At 49.3% G+C, this 18,421-nt stretch overlaps 1 protein-coding gene and 1 pseudogene across 7 annotated transcripts in view; one reads left to right on the plus strand and one right to left on the minus strand.

The window, feature by feature from the left end:
* Positions 1 to 2,151: 2,151 nt before the first annotated feature.
* Positions 2,152 to 2,344, minus strand: LOC134481286 (translation machinery-associated protein 7-like; annotated as a pseudogene).
* Positions 2,345 to 12,138: 9,794 nt separating this feature from the next.
* Positions 12,139 to 18,421, plus strand: part of Rimbp2 (RIMS binding protein 2) — a 198,614-nt gene continuing 192,331 nt past the window's right edge. For 2 of the 7 annotated variants that reach the window (XM_063271095.1, XM_063271096.1), the window contains exon 1: positions 12,139 to 12,711. The gene's annotated coding sequence lies outside the window, so the exon portion shown is untranslated. 7 annotated transcript variants of the gene reach the window in all.

Raw genomic sequence — 18,421 nt, forward strand, 5'->3', positions numbered from 1 at the left:
CACTCGGTGCTTAGATTAGCCTACTCCCCAAACAGCCCTCTGCGGCTGCAGGACCACAGCGTATGGAGGGTGTGGCTACAACTCAGCTCCCAAGGTCTGAGGATCTGCAGAGCAGGCATTAGGACCTTGGGTCTCAGGGCAAACCTAGAGCAGACACAGCATCTGGAGCCACCCGTGGGTAGCACAGGGTCCCAGGTGCCCAGTCCCACGCTTCTGAGGCTAAGTCCCTAACAGCCGCCAGAGCAGGGGAGTGCGTGCCGATTCCATCTGGAAGGGTAGGCACAGCGTTGGCTGGGACAATCTGCTGTTTTATTTGCTAAAAGACACAGTTGTAGAAGACTCTGTTGCAGGGCTTCATGGAGACAACTCTCACCCATGGGGACAGCATCAGGTGGCCTTGGTCAAGAGTGGCCTTGAGTCCCACATGTGGTGGTTGAATGCTTCTCTTGGAAGATGGTAGGGAACCTGGGAATGGGAGAGACAGAGATGGGTGGACAGAGATGGCCTCCCGATGACACCCCGTGTGTGACCTGGCTTCCTTTCCAAGCAACGTTGAAACTTACACCCGTGTAGGCAAACACTGTACACATAAAATAATAAATTAGAAAGAGTTGAAGCAGATATTTCTCTCCTTTCTCTGTTTTGTTTCCCTTTGGTTTTGTTTGTTTGTTTGCTTTTGTTTTGTTTTGTTTTTTAAGCTGGCTCTTAGTCTGTAGACCAGGCTGGACTTGAACAACGGCAATCCTGCCTTAGCCTCCCAAGTACTGGGATTGCGGCCATGAGCTCCCATGCCCAGCTTTTTAATTACTTTGTAAACACCATGAAAAGAGCCCTTGAACAAGCCAGGTGAGGGCTGTATTGCTCAGACACACTCACAGCTTCATCGGGTTCCTGTCCTCACACATGACATTTAGTTGGCTCCAGGTGAAGAGCCCATCCAGTCCCCCCTCACCTCATAGGAAGGGTGCATGGGGAGTCCATGGCAAGAAGGGCCATCTCCAAGTGGAGGTTCTTAACATTGCTCCCCTCAAGAGACTGGCCTTTGGGACTTTGGGACTCCTGGATGGACACCAGCCTTCGCCTTAGTCCAGACTGTCACCTAATGTCACTCACATCCTGCTGTCACCTGCCACCTGCCACCTGCCACACTGTGATGTCCATTCTGGGGTCCAGAGGTGGCTGTGTGAGGCAGAAGTCTTACTACCACCTTCTTCTTCTTCTTCTTCTTCTTCTTCTTCTTCTTCTTCTTCTTCTTCTTCTTCTTCTTCTTCTTCTTCTTCTTTTCTTTTTCTTCCTCTTCCCCTTCCTCTTCCTCTTCCTCTTCCTCCTCCTCTTCCTCCTCCTCTTCCTCCTCCTCTTCCTCCTCTTCCTCCTCTTCCTCCTCTTCCTCCTCTTCCTCCTCTTCCTCCTCTTCCTCCTCTTCCTTTTTTCTTCCTCCTCCTCTTCTTTTTCTTACTCTTCCTCCTCCTCCTCTTCCTCCTCCTCTTCCTCCTCCTCTTCTTCTTCCTCTTCTTCTTCATTGTTGTCTTCTTCGTCTTCATCTTCTTTGTCTTCTTCTTCCTCCTCTTCTTCCTCTTCCTTCCCCTCCCCCTCCCTCTTCTTGGCTTTTTTTTTTTTTTAAAGATTTATTTTATTTATTATATAAGTACACTGTAGCTGTCTTCAGATACACCAGAAGAGGGCATCAGATCTCTTTACAGATGGTTGTGAGCCACCATGTGGTTGCTGGGAATTGAACTCATGACCTCTGGAAGAGCAGTCGGGTGCTCTTAACTGCTGAGCCATCTCTCCAGCCCTCTTCTTGGCTTTTAAATGAGTTGGTTTAATTCAAAGTGGTACAGAATTCAGAGTACAATGACGATGGAACAGTAGGCTCTGGCGGGACCCCAGACTGGGTTCACTTTAAATTCGCAGCTGAGGTAGGAATTGCTGAACACTAGAGACAGCGAGCCACCGCACTGTTCACTTTATTCATTGTTTCTGGGGGGTTGTTTTTTCTTTTTTTTAACAAAAGTTTATTGTAAGATACAGCAACAGGTTACAGGGTAACACTTCATTCGAGCTGTGGTTACAAAGATGTTACGGCAGGGAATCCGGATGTCTAAATAGGAGTGGGAGAAGGTCACCATCACCTCAGGTGTGAGGAACAGCTTACTTTTTGCCAGATTTCTGAATTCCACCTGTGGCCAGGTGCCCTTTCCTGCGACCTTAGCTTTAACTCCTCGAGTTTCTTCTCTTCCTCCTTTCATTTCTGCTTGAAAGTCTTATCGTCCTCATTTATCTCCTTGGCCTGCTTCTTGGGATGTTTCAGGGGCTTCCTTTTGCCCCCTTCATGGCCTAACATGGCCCCTCCAGCCCCTTATCTTACCACCTGCTACAGGTCCAGCCTGAAGCAGTCAGAATCCACATGGGTCACAGCCTCTGTGGGGTACAGTTCAGACACCCGCTTTCTCCAGTGATGCCTCCTGTTTCTGCTATACCTGACGTCCACAGGGTTCCTGCCAGCGGTTCTCAACCTTGTTAAAGCTGTGACCTTTGGTGACCCCCAATCACAACATTATTCTCATCGCTACTTCATAACTGTAACTTTTCTACTGTTATGAATCGTAGTATAAATATTTTTGGAGATAGAGGTTTGCCAGTGGGGTTGGGACCCACTGGATGGTTTATGTAGATAGGGCTCTATGTACTCAGCCTGGGTAACCCTCTGTTGGCCACCTTTATCTCCTTAATCCATAGAGGTGCACTGGGATACACCTATGGGATAGCTGGAGAGACTCCATCACCCATGGGCAGTTCCTAGCTCACCCTCTGGTCTGCCTTCCTACCCAGTTGCACCTGCCCTCCTCCAGACCTCACATGTAATTGTGGCTTCCTAATATGGCCAGTTGTGGGGTTGCCCCATCATATGGGCTGAGGTGTGTCCTTCAAACCTGCAAATGGAAGCTCCTGCCAGTAACGCCTGAGAATGCCGAGGGCATGTGGCTGCTGGATCTTCAAAGAAACGGCTATGTTGAAACCAAGTCCCACAGCGTAGCTACATTTTTCTTGCCAGCAATGACTGGGACACAGATAGGTAGGTAAGGACACCCAGTATCTTAGTTAGGGTTTTACATACAAACCATCACACCTGGGGCACTGTCAACTGGGTAACATCAATCAGGGTCATTCATGGCAGCCCTGGAACCCACATTTTCATGCTTTAAACCACATGTGCTGTGACTCTTTTTCTCCCGGGGTTGACTTGACACACAGAGCACGTTCCGCGGGCATCCAGATCCCTGGGGCTGTAGATTGTTTAGTTTCGGTTTTGTTTCAGTATAATTAGGTGGAAAGGGGACGTGTGTGTGTGTGTGTGTGTGTGTGTGTGTGTGTGTGTGTGTGTGTAGGTTAAGAGAGGGGGTTGGATATCTTAGAGCTGGAATTACAGGCAGTTGTGAGCCATCAGACATAAGTGCCTGGGAGCTGACCCTGGAACCTTTGGAAGAGCAGTAAGGTGCTCTTAGCTGCTGAGACATCTCTCTAGCCCTCAACTGTTTTGTGTGTATGGGGGCTGGGGTCAGGGGTACATGTGAGCGCAGTACATCAAGATGCCAGAAGAGGGCGTCGTTTGGATCCTCTAGAATTGGGTTAGAGGTAGTGGTGAGCCATCCAGTGTGGATGCTGGGAACTAAACTCAGGTCTTCTGCAAGGACACCACACACTGTTAACCTCTGAGTCACTGCTTGACTCCCTCACTTCGGATGGCTTTGTAAAGAGTCAAGAATTGATAACAGCCGTTCAACAAACTCCAGCATATGTTGACTTTACCCTAATGCACCGGATTCTGCCATCTATTCTCGCCACCGAGTTCTTGATGTTGTCATAGTAACAGAAAGCTCAGCGGCATGAATTTCTTCAAAATGAGTACTTATAAATTTTTTTCTTTTCTTTTTTTCGGAGCTGGGGACCGAACCCAGGGCCTTGCGCTTACTAGGCAAGCGCTCTACCACTGAGCTAAATCCCCAACCCCATAAATTTTTTAAAAAGATTTATTTTAATTTTTTTTTGTATATGAGTGTCTTGTCTGCATGTATACCTGTTCTCCACACGCATGCCTTGTGCTCCTAGAGGACAGACAAGGGCATCAGATCCCCTAGAGATGGAGTTACAAATGGCTATGAGCTGCTGTTTAGGGGCTGGGAATCAAACCCAGGTCCTCTGCAAGGGCAGCAAGTGCTCTTAAACACCCCCGAGCCATCTCTCCAGCCCCAGGGCTCATGACTTTTGTGATTTTTCTCCATTTCCAGCATCTAAATCGAGATGCCTATGGGTTCTCTAGCCAGGATTAATTTTGAGCAGTTTCTGAAATTGATCTGAGAAAAACATAACCATTGAACACCCCCCGCCCCAAACCCAGGGATAGATTTTTGTAGACACAAACAAGCTAAAAATGAACTCAATCGAATAATTGTAGTTCAGTAAATATCCAGTTGGGTCGTTATTTCACCTTGTATGTAAGCCCTATGTTTACCCAGACCAGATTTTATATGTAAGATTTTCGTATCTGTCCCATTTTTTTTTTGAGACAAAGTCTCCCTATGCATTCCTGGAACTTGCTTTAGTCTCACCAAGATCCACACACCCCCTACCTCCCGGATGCTAAGATTAAACTACATACCACCATGCACTGCAAGGTTTTGTTTCTCAATTATCCAGTTTCCTGGCATTCATTGAGTATCCTGTCTTTGTTTTGCAGTTCTGAGGATGGAGCCCAGGATCTCACACATGCTAGGCAAACGCTACCCACGAACTCCACCCAGCCCACCTCTCCTGCTAGAAGGGTCGGTCCATTTGTCTTCACTGATCTTTAATTAATTTGATCAGTCTGCTGTTTTATCAGCCTCTCTGTCCATGCACGGGGACCAAACTGCTTATCTCTTGGGTGTTGAGGGTGGTGGTGGTGGTGGTGGTATATGTGTGTGAAGATGTATGCAGCTGTGCACACATGTGGAGAACAGAGGAGACCGTCGCATATAGTGTAGCTCTGTCATTTTCTATGTTATTCTCTTGAGGCAGGGTCTTTCAGTGAACCCGGAGCACAGCTGGTGGCCAGAGAGCATCAGTAAGATCTTACGCAGAGTGTTAGGTTGAGGAGTTTACACATAATGTGAAATAATGACCCAACTGGCTATTTTTTGAACTTGTCTCCAGTGCTCTCCCCTGCTCTGGGGTCACAGGAAACTATGCCTGGATCTTTATATGAATTCCTGGGATCTGAACTCAGGTTCGTACATACTTTTTACCTCGTAAGCCATTTCCCCAGACTCCTTATCTCTTCATGCTGCAATCCAGTGTCTGCTCAAGCTACTACCTTCTCCTGGCTGTTGTTGTACTAGAGAAGACATCTCAGACTAAACTTTGAGGCCCGGTTTTCGTACAAAGTTCAAGTCCAGCATTCAAAGATCTAAAACCTCCCGACTTTGCATTATTGTACCCATATCATGGTAGTTTGAACGAGAATGTCCCCCACCGGCTAGGGTAGTGTAACACTTGTTCTCCAGAAGGTGGCGCTTTTGGGGAGGTGAACCTTTGTGAGTTGGAGGAAGTATGTCACTTGGGGGAGGGCTTTGAGGGTTTATAGCTCCACCCTACATCCTGTTCTCTCTTCCTCTCTGCTTTATGTTTGCGTTTGAAGATGTGAACTGTGTCCCCTGTCTATTGCTTGCTGGCATGGTTTCCTCTGAGATGGACCCTTGTCCCTTTGCAACCCTAACCCCCCCCCCCGAAAAAAAACCCCCTCTTTCTTCTATAAGTTGCCTTTGTCATGGTGTCTTATCACGGCAAGAGAAAAAGTAACTAAGACACAACAAAAGATACAGTTGGCTTAGGGAGAATTTTATAAAAAGCTAAGTATCTTCCATGTTTCACCCCACTTCTCTGTTGCTGTGATAAAAACACTGACCAAGGGCTAGAGAGATCGTTCAGTGGTTAGAGCACTGTTCGCTCCTCTAGAGGATCCAGATTCAATTCCCAGCACCCATATGGCAGCTCACAGCTGTCTGTAACTCTGGCTGCAGGGGACCCATGGCTCCAGGCACGTATGTAGTACAAGTTATATCCATGCAGGCGAAATAGTCATACACATAAAATAAAATAAATAGATCTTAAAAAAAAAACCACTGAGCAAAAACAACTTGGGGTGGGGAGGAAGGGTTTATTTGGCTTACAAGTTATAGTCCACCATAGAGGGAAGCCAGGGTGGGAACTCATGCAGAAACCCAGAGGCAGGAACTGAAGCAGAGGGCAGGGAGAAATTCTGCTTACTGGCTGGCTTGTACTGATTTTCTTAGCCTGTCTTTTTATACAGCTCAGGATGACCTCCTCAGGGGTGGTACCACCTACAGTGGGCAGACCGTCCTACATCAATCATTAATCAAGAAAATGCCTTTTCAGACTTTCCCACGGGTTGGTCTAATGGAGGTAGTTCCTTAGCTGAGGTTTCTTCTTCCAGGGTGCGAGATCAACCATAAAGCTCCAACTCTGTCACCTTGTTTCTATTCATCATTTCTCTATTCATTCCTCAGTCTTTCTGTTGTTAGTCATGCACATAGGAGAGTGGCTGAGCTTTGCATATTTCTTTTCCTTGCATTAATGCACAGATATTCTATGCATTAATTACTGCTACTGAAAATAATTATTGTATTTTTACCCTAAGATACGTGTAGGATTTTTCTGTTCATTCTTCATTCTTCCCCAAACCCCTCCCTGCCCCAACTCTCACCCCATCCTCCACCCCATATCTCATTCCATCCTCTATCCCATCCCCCACCCCATCCCCCATCCCATCCCCCACCCCATCCCCCACCCCATCTCGCCTCATCCATCTACACCGTCCATCCAATTTCATACTATCTGTCTTAGATAGGGTTTCCTTGCTGTAGGAAGACACCATGACCAAGGCAACGCTTACGAAGAACAACATTGGATTGGGGCTGGCTGGCTTACAGTTTCGGAGGTTCAGTCCATTATCATCATGGCAGGAGGAGCCACGGCAGGGAGACATGGTGTTGATAAGGAGCTGAGACTTCTACATTCTTGGTCCAAAGGCACCCAGAAGGAGACAAACTGTCTTTCCTGCGCTGCCAGGAGGGGGCTCTCTTCTGCACTGAGTGAAGCTTGAGCACAAGGCCCGCTTACACAGTGACACACTTTCTTCAACAATGGGTCAAGCACTTTCAAACCACAACAGCACCCAATCCCTGTCCCCCATTCTACCATTCTTCCTCATCCATATCCTTCTACCCCATCCATCCCATCTCAACACATCAATCCCAACCTCCTGTTCTGCCCATCCATTCATCCCTCCCATCCCATACCCATCCCTTTGCCTCCCAGTTCATTCCATGCCCTTCCCAACCTCCCATCCCATCCCTGTCTCGATCCTTGTCCCAACCATCCATCCCATTCAACTCTTTTTAAATATTATTTAATGAGCCACCCTGTGGTTGCTGGGAATTGAACTCAGGACCTCTGGAAGAGCAGCCAGTGCTCTTAACCACTGAGCCATCTCTCCAGCCCCCCCCCCATCCAATTTTTAATAGCAACCACTTGTTTCCATGCTCTCACATGGTTTCTGGTAGGTCCCAGCACATCTTCCAGCATCCCAGCTCTCTAGACTTTCCTTCCTGGCCCACGGGGGCATCGTGTAGGTTTTTCTAGGAAGAAACTCCTAGTGCAGTGCTGAGCTTATGCTAATACCTGACTTCAAAATACCGAGTCGAGGACTTAGGTAGCCTCACTTTCTGCACACTTCGGAGCTGGCTGGATCTTGCGCTTTGTGCTAGCCTGCTGGGATGCTGACACCCGGTGAGAGCAGAGACCTATTATTAGGTGCACTTCAAACAGCGTACGCCGATCCTGTTTAATGCTGAGAGCCCTCAGAACGCCTCTGTGACCAGTATGCCTGATGTGTCTGTTGGCGGCAGAACCCCACCGAGGCAGCTGGGCATCTCCGCCAGGCGAGGAGTGGGGCATGGCAGGGGTGTTCGTGACACAGCTCTGTCTCTCACCCTTTAGTGATGCCCTCTGCATGTCCTATTTCAGGATGGGACGAGCTCTTGGTGGTGTATTTATTATTGATCGTAGTCTGTGACAGCCCAGTGACCTAGGGAACCCTGTGCTCTCTTCTTTCATGAGTGAATGGGCTGGGACCAGCGTGGACCAGTGGTTTCTTTTGTTTTATTTTTCAGACTGTTGGGCTAGCCCTGCCTTCAACCATCCTGGAGTGGAGTGGCTTCACTGATTGCCCTGTCTCAAGAGATGTGCCCACAAAGCCCTGAGTTTAGCACCATTTCTAGTAGTTCATGCATATAATCTATCTATCTATCTATCTATCTCTCTATCTATCTCTCTATGTATGTATGTATGTATGTATGTATGTATGTATGTATGTCTGTATCTATGTATGTATGTATGTATGTATGTATCTATCTATCTATCTATGTATCTATCTATCTATCTAAGTATGTATGTATGTATGTATGTATGTATCTATCTATCTATCTATCTATGTATCTATGTATGTATGTATGTATGTATCTATGTATGTATGCATGTATGTATGTATATATGTATGTATGTATGTATGTATGTATCTATCTATCTATCTATCTATCTATCTATCTATCTATCTATCTATCTATTGTGGAATTAGGAAACTAAGAAATAGTGCTCTCTGAGCTGCGCGCTGCACCAGGTAAGGCTTCATTCCATCCCCTGGGATTTCTCAGGCAGTAAGGGCTGCTGCTCCACCTCCATTTCTGTCTTGCTTTTCAACCACTGCGAGAAACACCAGCAGGAAGGAACAGAGAGCTACTGAACCTTGAACTCGGGGCCTATTGGATGATGTGTGGGAATTCTTTGAAAGTGATTTCCTCTCCGCTAAGGAAGTAGAGGTCGAAAGTGACCTAATTTTCATATCCATACTTAAAAATGTCTTATTATTTAATTTGATTTGATTCATGTGTGCTGTGCCTTCATGTAAGTCTGTGCACCATATGTGTGCAGTGCCCACCAGAAGAGCGCATTGGGTCCCCTGGAACTGGAGTCACAGATGGTTGTGAGCCCCATGTGGGTACTGGGATTTAAACTTGGGTTTAACGGAAAAACAGTCAGTGCTGTTAACCATTGAGCCATTTCTCCTGTCCTGAATTTTTGTTTGCTGTGGAGGGGGATGGAGCCCAGGGTGCCCTGACACTGAGCTACAGCCCCATCCATAATAGCCATTATATTGTTCCCTGTAGCCTGTCTGTGGCCTTGAACTGATAGCAATCCTCCTGCCTCAGCTTCCCACTGTTGGGATTTCAGATATGTACTTACTTTGTTGTGGCTCAGAACGAGCCTTCTAGAGCAGTAATGGATTTATTTTTTCCTGTCAGATAGTTTTGCGCCACCACCCCCCCCCACCAAAAGCCCCATGAAGTTGGCATGATATTTCAAACAGATGGTGATTCTGAAAGACCCCCAGACTTGGGGAGACTCTCGCTCCAGTCACGGGTTGAGGTACCCCCAGGAAACACGAGAAGCCGGTCTTGATGTAATCAACAAGAGGCACTTTTATTTACGAGATCTCGGGCTGACACGTATCTCACACAGGAGATTGAGTCAAGCCCCGGGCCTCTCTAGGCAGGAGCTTATATAGGGAAAACCAGGGGTTTCGTGTGAATACACATAATTGGCTAATACAAAGGGTGCACAGTTACTTTTGGCACGGAGTTACATCAACAAAGCATACGTGTAATCTAGCATCTCAGCAATGTGGGCAGGGCAACTCATCTCACTGCAGCAGGGGGATGACCCATCCTCAGGGAGTGAAGGAAGGGGAGGGGGTGGCTCCAGATGGCCAGTGTCCTTGGGAGTTGATAGTCGGGCCAGTGAGCCCTATCTCAAATTCTCTCAGGCATGTCTGGACTTTGTTCATGACTAACTTTTAGAAATTTTAACCCTTCAATTCTATAGGTGAAAGGCGGGCTGACCTGTTCGAGGCCATATGGAAAGTCAGGATCAGTCCTGGTCCAGTGTGATCCCAGCTTAAGTGACACACTTTGGCTGTTGTAAAGTGTGCAGTTTAGTGGCCTGTGGAATGTTCATGGTGTGTGCAGCCATTCCTTCTCTGGTCCATGATGTATGGCCTCAGGATAAACACCATGCCCATCCCACAGTGATTTTCAGCCTTTATTATCATCAATCTTCCTTTTATTTCTATAAAACCATCTATCCTAGGCATGTCATTAAAAAATACTCAGGCTGGAGAGATGGCTCAGTGGTTAAGAGCATGGACTGCGGGGTTGGGGATTTAGCTCAGTGGTAGAGCGCTTGCCTAGCAAGTGCAAGGCCCTGGGTTCGGTCCCCAGCTCCGAAAAAAAGAAAAAGAAAAAAAAAAGAGCATGGACTGCTCTTCCAGAGGTCTTGAGTTCAAATCCCAGCAACCACATGGTGGCTTACAACCATCTGTAATGGGATCCGATGCCCTCTTCTGGTGTGTCAAGACAGCTACAGTGTACTTATTTATAATAAATAAATCTTTAAAAAAATAAAAAATACTCAGCAAAATATTTTTAAGTATTTCCATAGCATAGTGGAAATTAGTCCTTCATGCTTTTTCATGGCTGAATACTATTCTTTTGAATGGACACACCTGATTATTCTGTGGGTTATTCATTGGTCCCTGGACACCGAGCTCTTTTTCCCAGTGGATACTATGAAAGTTCTGCTTCAGGGAAGAGCATGTAGGTGGGTGAGAAGGTTCTGGTTCTGTCCGTGGTCTTAGGATGTTGTTGGCAGTTGCCAAGACTCTGGCTCTAAGGCCCAGGGTGTGGCAGTCATTTTACTCCCTGCCTCCAGACTTCAATGTGGTCCTGTGTTTGGGGCATAGGTGCTTGAGTGAAGCCTCCCTACCCAAGGGCAAATTCAAAGGCACATTCAAGATGCAGAATGAGTCCCGATTAAAAAATGTTTTCAAAACATTTTTAAAATTTTATTTTGTGTATGTGTACACGTGTGAGCATGCACACACATGCATGCAGATACCCATTGAAGTCCCTGGAGTTGGTGTTATAGTCAGTTGTGACTTATCTGTTGTGGGTTCTGAAATTTTTGATCAACATGTTTTTGTGGTTAGGGGACATCATCTTTCTGGGAAGGGGAGTGTAAAACCCTTAGCCTCTTAGTTTTAGTTGTTACGGTTCACTCAGGACCCACAAGAGAGCCCATAGTGGCAGAGGGGTGTGTATGTTCACCATGGTGCCTTTAGAGTTTTAAGATTTATTTATTTTTTATTTTATGTGTGCGAGTACATTGCCTGCATAGGTCTGTGCACCATCTACATGCAGTGCCTGTAGAGGCCAGAAGAGGGCGTCACATTCCCTAGAATTAGAGTTACGGATGATTGTGAGCATGAGTGCTGAGAGCCAAACCCCAGTTTTCTGCAAGAGCATCAAGTGTTCTTAACCCCTGAGCTATCTCTCCAGCCCTGACACAAAGGTTTTAAAACTACAGAGTGAGTCCCTTAATCAGAGAGAAACCCGTTGTTTGGCAGGAAGGAGGTGCAGGTGATGCACACTGCTTTTTGTTTGTTTGTTTGTGGTTTTCCATAGTCTTTCCCTACATAGGCCCAGAGGCCCCACACAGCCTCAGTCAATATACAGCCAGGCTGAGGTGTTCCTTCAGAGAATCAGAGCTGTTTAGCATCTTTATAGAGTTAACGTGAGATGCTGATCCCAGGGGAGTGTGTGTGTGTGTGTGTGTGTGTGTGTGTGTGTGTGTGTGTGTCCATTTCCTGGTATTATTCTCTCTTGCTCCTGTGTTGCTAGGTAGCTGGTCCATCTGGCAGTTGCCAAGTTGAGGATGGGCAGAGTTCATGGGGGGTGATGGGCAGTTGGATGGGGAGGGAGACTGGACAAGAATGAAGGAGTCAGGAAGCTGGGAGCTCTGCACATTCACCTCGTTCTGCATCCTTAGCATTGCCTGGTGGACGGGCTGAAGTCTGCTTCCATCTGGCTGCAGGGCCCTGGACCACCTGCAGGGGCAGACCCAGCCGTGGGCCGCCAGGGGAGCTCTTTAGCCCTGAGCCCTGCATCAAGGGCCCCAGCTCCGCCTCCCTTCCTGCCCGGCTTCTGACCACCGCTCTGTGAGAGACACCGGCAGGGAAGGGACAGAGCCATCTTGGGATGCGTGTGTGTGCATGCGCGTTTGTGTGTGCACGTGTGTGTGTGTGTGTGTGTGTGTGTGTGTGTGTGTGTGTGTGTGTGTGTGTATGTGTGTGTGAAAACACTGCCGTTTCCAAGCTTTGGCTACTGCTCTCTGGCGGGTGGCTCTTGCTCATGCCTCTCTCTCTCTCTCTCTCTCTCTCTCTCTCTCTCTCTCTCTCTCTCTCTCTCTCTCTCTCTCTCTCTCTCCCCTGCAAAAATTAAATGGATAATTTCTAGCTGATTCCAAGTGGTGCCCACACACCCGTGTCCTTCAGTGTTGATTGGATCTCTCTCTCTCTCTCTCTCTCTCTCTCTCTCTCTCTCTCTCTCTCTCTCTCTCTCTCTCCCTCTCTCTCTCCCCACTCTCTTCACTCTCCTCCCCTCCCTCTGGCCCCAGTTTGTAATCTGACACAGTGCACTGCAGTGGCTGTCTCTGTCTCTCTCTGGGAGCCCTGGAGGCTGGGCACCGAGAACATCCAAGGTAGGCTGCGATTTGAGATTTAATTTTTTTTTCTTTCCTAAAAATAGCTTCTGTTCCATTCACCTTTCCTCTTAGAGCCACAGCGGCACGGATGACAGGGGCTTAGCAGGGAACTCTTTGCCCAGGTGAAGTTTGCCTCAGAAGGGTGCCCTTCGGCTTTGGATGGGCAGTAGTGGCTGATCAGGATGGAGGCTGCCGCGGGTGACGCTTGGTGCGGAATGCCATCGTGCTCCTGTAGTCTTGTGGCTTGCCACCAATGGATCCTTGTCAGAGTGAAGGGAAGGGCTGCTGCCTTCTCTTGCCCGTACTGTGTCAGCGATGGCGATGACGGTGGCGCTGTGGATCTCCCGGTCCTCTTAGACCCACAGCCTTCCAGAAAAGCCCCTCTGGGCAAAGTTTGACACCATGCTGCCAGGCAGAGCCTTTCCAGAGGGCAGAAACTGGGTCTTGCTTTCAGACAGAGCGCTTGGGGCCTGGGGACGACTTCGTAGGGGACGGCGCAGGGGGGAGGGGCGGACTCAAAGCATCCCAGTCGGCCCCGCCATCCGCTGGCTGCCCACGCGGACTGAAATGTGCAATGTGAATTTGTCAAATGGTGTCCCAGAGAGTGGCTGCAATGGTTCGTTCGTGGAGACAGATGTTCTCGGCACAGTGTGTGTATGTATGTGTACGTGTGTGTGTGTTTGTGCGTGCGTGCGTGTACACACAGGGGCCTTAGTGCAGACTTTCCCCTCCACTTGGAAAGACATTATTTGCAGGTTTACCGGATGACCTACCAGGACGCTGGTGTGGACAATGCCGGAGGGAGGTGATGACTGGGTGGGACCTCCGAGGGAGCAGTTTGTTTCTGACCCCAGGGAGAGCAAACTGGTGGTCCCCTGAGCTAACTGGGAGCTGATGTTTGGTTGATCAGATCAGGGGAGATGAAGAGAAGAAAGGGGGGAAAGAAAGGAAGAGAAAAGAGAGAGTGAAGGTAGGGACAGAGGGACATAGGAAAGGAAGGATGGAGGAAGGAGGGAGGAAGGGAGGAGGGAGGGAGGGAAGAAAGGGAGGAGGGAAGGAAGGAGGGAAGGAAAGAAGGAAGGAAGGAGGAAAGGAAGGAAAGAAGGAGGGAGGAAGGGAAGGAAGGAAGGAGGGAAGGAAAGAGGGAAGGAAGAAGGGAAGGAAGAAAGAAGGGAGGGGAGGAAGGAAGGAGGGAGGGAAAGAAGAAAGAAAGAAAGAAGGGAAGGAGGGAGGGGAGGAAGAAAGAAAGAAGGGAGGGAAGGAAGGAAGGAGGGAGAGAAGGAAGTTGTGAGTACATTTCCAGCCTTCTGCTGGTACGGGAGGCAAGTCCACTGTGGGTTGTTGGAATTGAACTTAGGGTTACCTAGACCCCTTTGGAAGTCTCTGTGTATTGTAGACCCTGAGATCGTTGGTGGCTGAGGAGAGGGGTGATGGGGGGGGCTGGGAAGATCCTGCCTCAGGACAGACCCTTCTGAAGGATCCTGGAGAAGATGTGAGAGGCAGACAACTCATGTGAGGGAGAGGGTAATGTCATAGAGCTGCCAAGTAGGGAGAGAGTGTGGTGCTGGCTGTGGGAGAGTGTGGAAGAGGAGGCAGTACCCAGGGCTGTGGAAAGATTTCTTCTCTGTCCTCTTGTGAGCTTGGAGCTGAGAACTGGGGGCATCTCAGATGAGCCCAGGTGTGGGATGTGACTAGCCCAGGACCTCTGAAAACGGCGCCATCCCCCATTTCTCCCAGTCTTTGCTGGAGCCCTCCAACCCCAAACTGGCTTCTTTCTCAACAGCTACTGCCTCCCCCATGACCCCCAACAACATTTGTGGTTCTCTTGCATGGGTTCCGAGGCCAGGACTTCCAAGCTCTAGACGAGGTGGCTCTTTAGGGGCGTGGTGTGACAGAGGCAGGGGGCTTAGGGCCAAATAGCTCAGTACCCAGGGTACAGAGAGCTCGACCCTTCCAGTAGTCAGGGGTGGAGGGGTCAGCTGGTCCTTTACCCTCTGTCCTCTCTATTTCCATGAAGGAAGATGGGGGAACTACCAGGTGCTTCCCCAGTGGGCAATGGCCATGCTGGGCTCACAAGCCAGTCTATAAAGACACAGCAGGTATCTTGACAGCTACCCAGTAAGGACTCTATCCCTCAATGTATCCAGGGTGAGATTGAGAGATGTGAAGAGCATCTCCTCTTCTAAAAGTTCCCAGAGGTGGTGCTTCTTCTTGGGACCCCATGTGAGCATCCCTGGACCAGTGGGCAAACCCTCCAGCATGCTAAGCTTCACTGGTGAATGGTCTCCATGCTCCCTTCATCTTTGATGGGGTCACTAACAGAGCATTGTTTCAAGCCTGTGCTGGCCTTTTTGGAGGCGTCTAGACTTGTGAGTACCACGCAGGACACAAAGACTCAGAAGAAAATGGCCTCAAACCTCCTTTGTGCCCAGGAAGCTCCCCGTGGTGCCATGGTGGGCTGGGGTCAAGCACATGGTCAGTTCGACTGGAGAGCTCCCTGTTGGAGGGGTTTGAAGGGATGCCAATTATCTCCAGAGCGCTACCCTGAACCCCTGCATCGCCAATGCCAGTCTCCAGAGTGCTACTACTCCACATTCCTCAGATTTGTCTTGAAAATGTTGATAGCCTTCCGTTCTGCACCCTGCCTTCTTGTTTTGCCTTCACCTGGGTGGAGAGTGGTGTCATTTCCTTGTGATGTAGGAGAGGCCTGCCAGCCTTGGGAAACACCTGCCACTCTTACTGACATGCTGTCCTCGGAAGGGTGTGGCCAGCTCTCTTCTCTCTCTCTCTCTCTCTCTCTCTCTCTCTCTCTCTCTCTCCCCCGCTCCCCCTCTCTCCTTGCTTCTATCTCTCCTTTCTTTTTTTTTTTTTTTCTGGAGCTGAGGACTGAACCCAGGGCCTTGCGTTTGCTGGGCAAGCGCTCTACCATTGAGCTAAATCCCCCACCCCGCTTCTATCTCTCCTTTACCCAACTTCACACACTCTTTTTTTTTTTTTTTTTTTGGTTCTTTTTTTTTCCGGAGCTGGGGACTGAACCCAGGGCCTTGTGCTTCCTAGGCAAGCGCTCTACCACTGAGCTAAATCCCCAACCCCATTACACACTCTTTTTTCTTAACTGTCCATCTCATTCAAATCCTTGCTCCTGTTCGGTCTGTGACCTTGGTCAGAGGTCTGGATAAAATACCCAGTGTGCTTTGCCTTCAGGTTTGGACGATTATGAGCCCGTGTGCTTGAGCTCCCTGCCGGGTTCTGCTTCCCTGAGTAAAGCTGGGCACACAGTTATGGTGGGCTGCCCTGACCACTGCTGTGTAATAGTCTTGCAAGGACTGTTATGGTTTTGGCCCCTCTGCCCAGGAAGGGTACCCAGGAGTCTCCGGAGCCCTGGTCTACAATGGGGTCCATGTGGCTCCAGGTGAGCAGTGTTCCATGCTGTGTCTCAGAGTGGTCATTGAGTGTGTGCATCCCATGTGCTCTGAGGGGTGGCTGCCCGGCCGTGTAGGAGGTGTCCTTGTCTCAGGGTCTTGCTGACACATGGCACTTTTGCACTTTCTAGTGACTACAGCAGTTCCCCCTCCACTGGGTGATACCTGTTACTCTTCTTTCTCTAATAACAGCATAGGGAGTGCTATTGTCCTAAGCTGTGGTGACACAGAAGGGGCAAAGGGACAGAGGGGAAGGATACTCCTCAGGAATCAGAGCCTCCCTGAACTGTGTTTTGGGGACAGGACACATTCACAGATGCTGAGAAGACAGTGTCTTTTACAACTGGCCGTTGTTACTGTGGGAACAGAGTGAATGCCCTTGAGGATATGGGGTGGCTGTCGCTGTGTCGCTGCCTTCATGCTGTCCTGTGCCACCCCGTGTCACTTGGACGAGTGGCTCAAGGCACTGGCTCTCCACATGGCAGGTGGCGATGAAGTGGCTTGCCCCAGATCATGTGACTATGGGGGAACAGCTCCAAAGCCAGTTGTACCACAGCCCCGTCCTTGTCACCTCAGTAGGGATGACAGCAGCACACAGTGGGACTACCCCTGGACCCAGTGCATGCTCCACTTCATCCGTGGGAGCTTTTGAAGACCACTGTTCAAGGCCTGCCCCGGTTCCTAGAGCCAGTGCTGAGGAACAGCATTTAGGGAAAAAGATATATCTAGTATCTCTCTCTCTCTCTATATATATATATATTCATTCATGTGATGTGTGTGTATGTGTATATATGTGTGGGTATATGTATGCCATGGCATGTGTGTGCAGATACGGGGTCAGCTTGTGGGGATCGGGTCTCTCTACTCTATGAATTTGGAGGATTGAGTTAATGTTTATCGGGCTTGGCAGCAAGTGTCTTACTCACTGAGCTGTATCAACGGTCCCGATTGTTGTTGTTGTTGTTTGACTTTTGACACAGTTCTCCTGTAGCCCACTCTGTTGTTAAACTCTCGATTCCCCTGCCTCCAGTCCTGGGATTGAAGGCATGAATCGCCACAGCCGCCTTGGCATCAATGTTTTCATGACTGCTTTCTCTAGGTCTGATTCACTCACCATGTGATTTCTCTGCGTGATATGCACGCGGAGGGGCTTGTGACATGGGGTCTGTGTTATGAAGCCTCTGCATCCAGCTCGGTTCCCCCACACTGTGGGATGTAGTGAAATGTGACAGTTATTTTTTAAGCGGTGGGTGAGGACTTACATCATGATGCCTAGATGGAAATTTTAAAAACCAAAATACGTGTATGTGTATGTGTTTATGTGATTAGGGATCGAACCCAGGGTCTTATTCATAGTACGCAGGTCCTCTATCCACACCCCAGCCCCCTACTGGGGGATTCTAGGCAGGTGCTCTACCACTGAGCCACGCCCCCAGCCCCTTACTGGGGGATCGAGGCAGAGGCTCTACCACTGAGCCACGCCCCCAGCCCCTCACTGGGGGATTCTAGTCAGGGGCTCTACCACTGAACCACGCCCCCAGCCCCTCACTGGGGGATCGAGGCAGAGGCTCTACCACTGAGCCACGCCCCCAGCCCCTCACTGGGGGATTCTAGTCAGGGGCTCTACCACTGAACCACGCCCCCAGGCCCTCACTGGGGTGGGGGCCGTTCTAGGCAGGGACTCTCCCACTGAGCCACTCCCCTACCCCCTCACTGGGGGATTCTAGGCAGGGGCTCTACCACTGAGCCACGCCCCCAGCCCCTCACTGGGGGAGTTTAGGCAGGGGCTCTACCACTGAGCCACACCCCCAGCCCCTCATTGGGGCATTCTGGGTAAGCATTCTATTCCTGAGATACAACCCCTGCCCCGTCAGTCAGAATTACTGCCGAAAGCAGAGGCAGGCATAAAGCATACATCCTCCTCCACCTCGATCTCCAATTTTGGCATCCCTCTGTCTAGACATTTATTTAGATCCCTCAAACTCCACCTGGATTTGTCTGTCACTGCCCCCTTTCCTCGGCATTGAAGTTTGACCTCTCTCACTGTGGCCTTGGTCTTGGCCTGAGATCTCCTCATAGGCTGTGACTCATGTTCCTGGCCTCCTGCATCCATTTCTGATCTTCAGGCCACTCAATGTGACAGATCAAGTCCTATGAAAGCAGGTCCAGCCTGCTGTGCCATGGGAACTCTGTCATATTTAGTGTCTGTCACAGACACTGTGAGGTCGCTGGAGGCCCTGGGCAGGCATGATGTGGGTGTGTTCTATCTCCCTTACACCTCAGCC

The sequence above is a fragment of the Rattus norvegicus genome, chromosome 12, assembly GCF_036323735.1.
Source record: "Rattus norvegicus strain BN/NHsdMcwi chromosome 12, GRCr8, whole genome shotgun sequence".
In the NCBI taxonomy this organism is placed as follows: domain Eukaryota; kingdom Metazoa; phylum Chordata; class Mammalia; order Rodentia; family Muridae; genus Rattus; species Rattus norvegicus.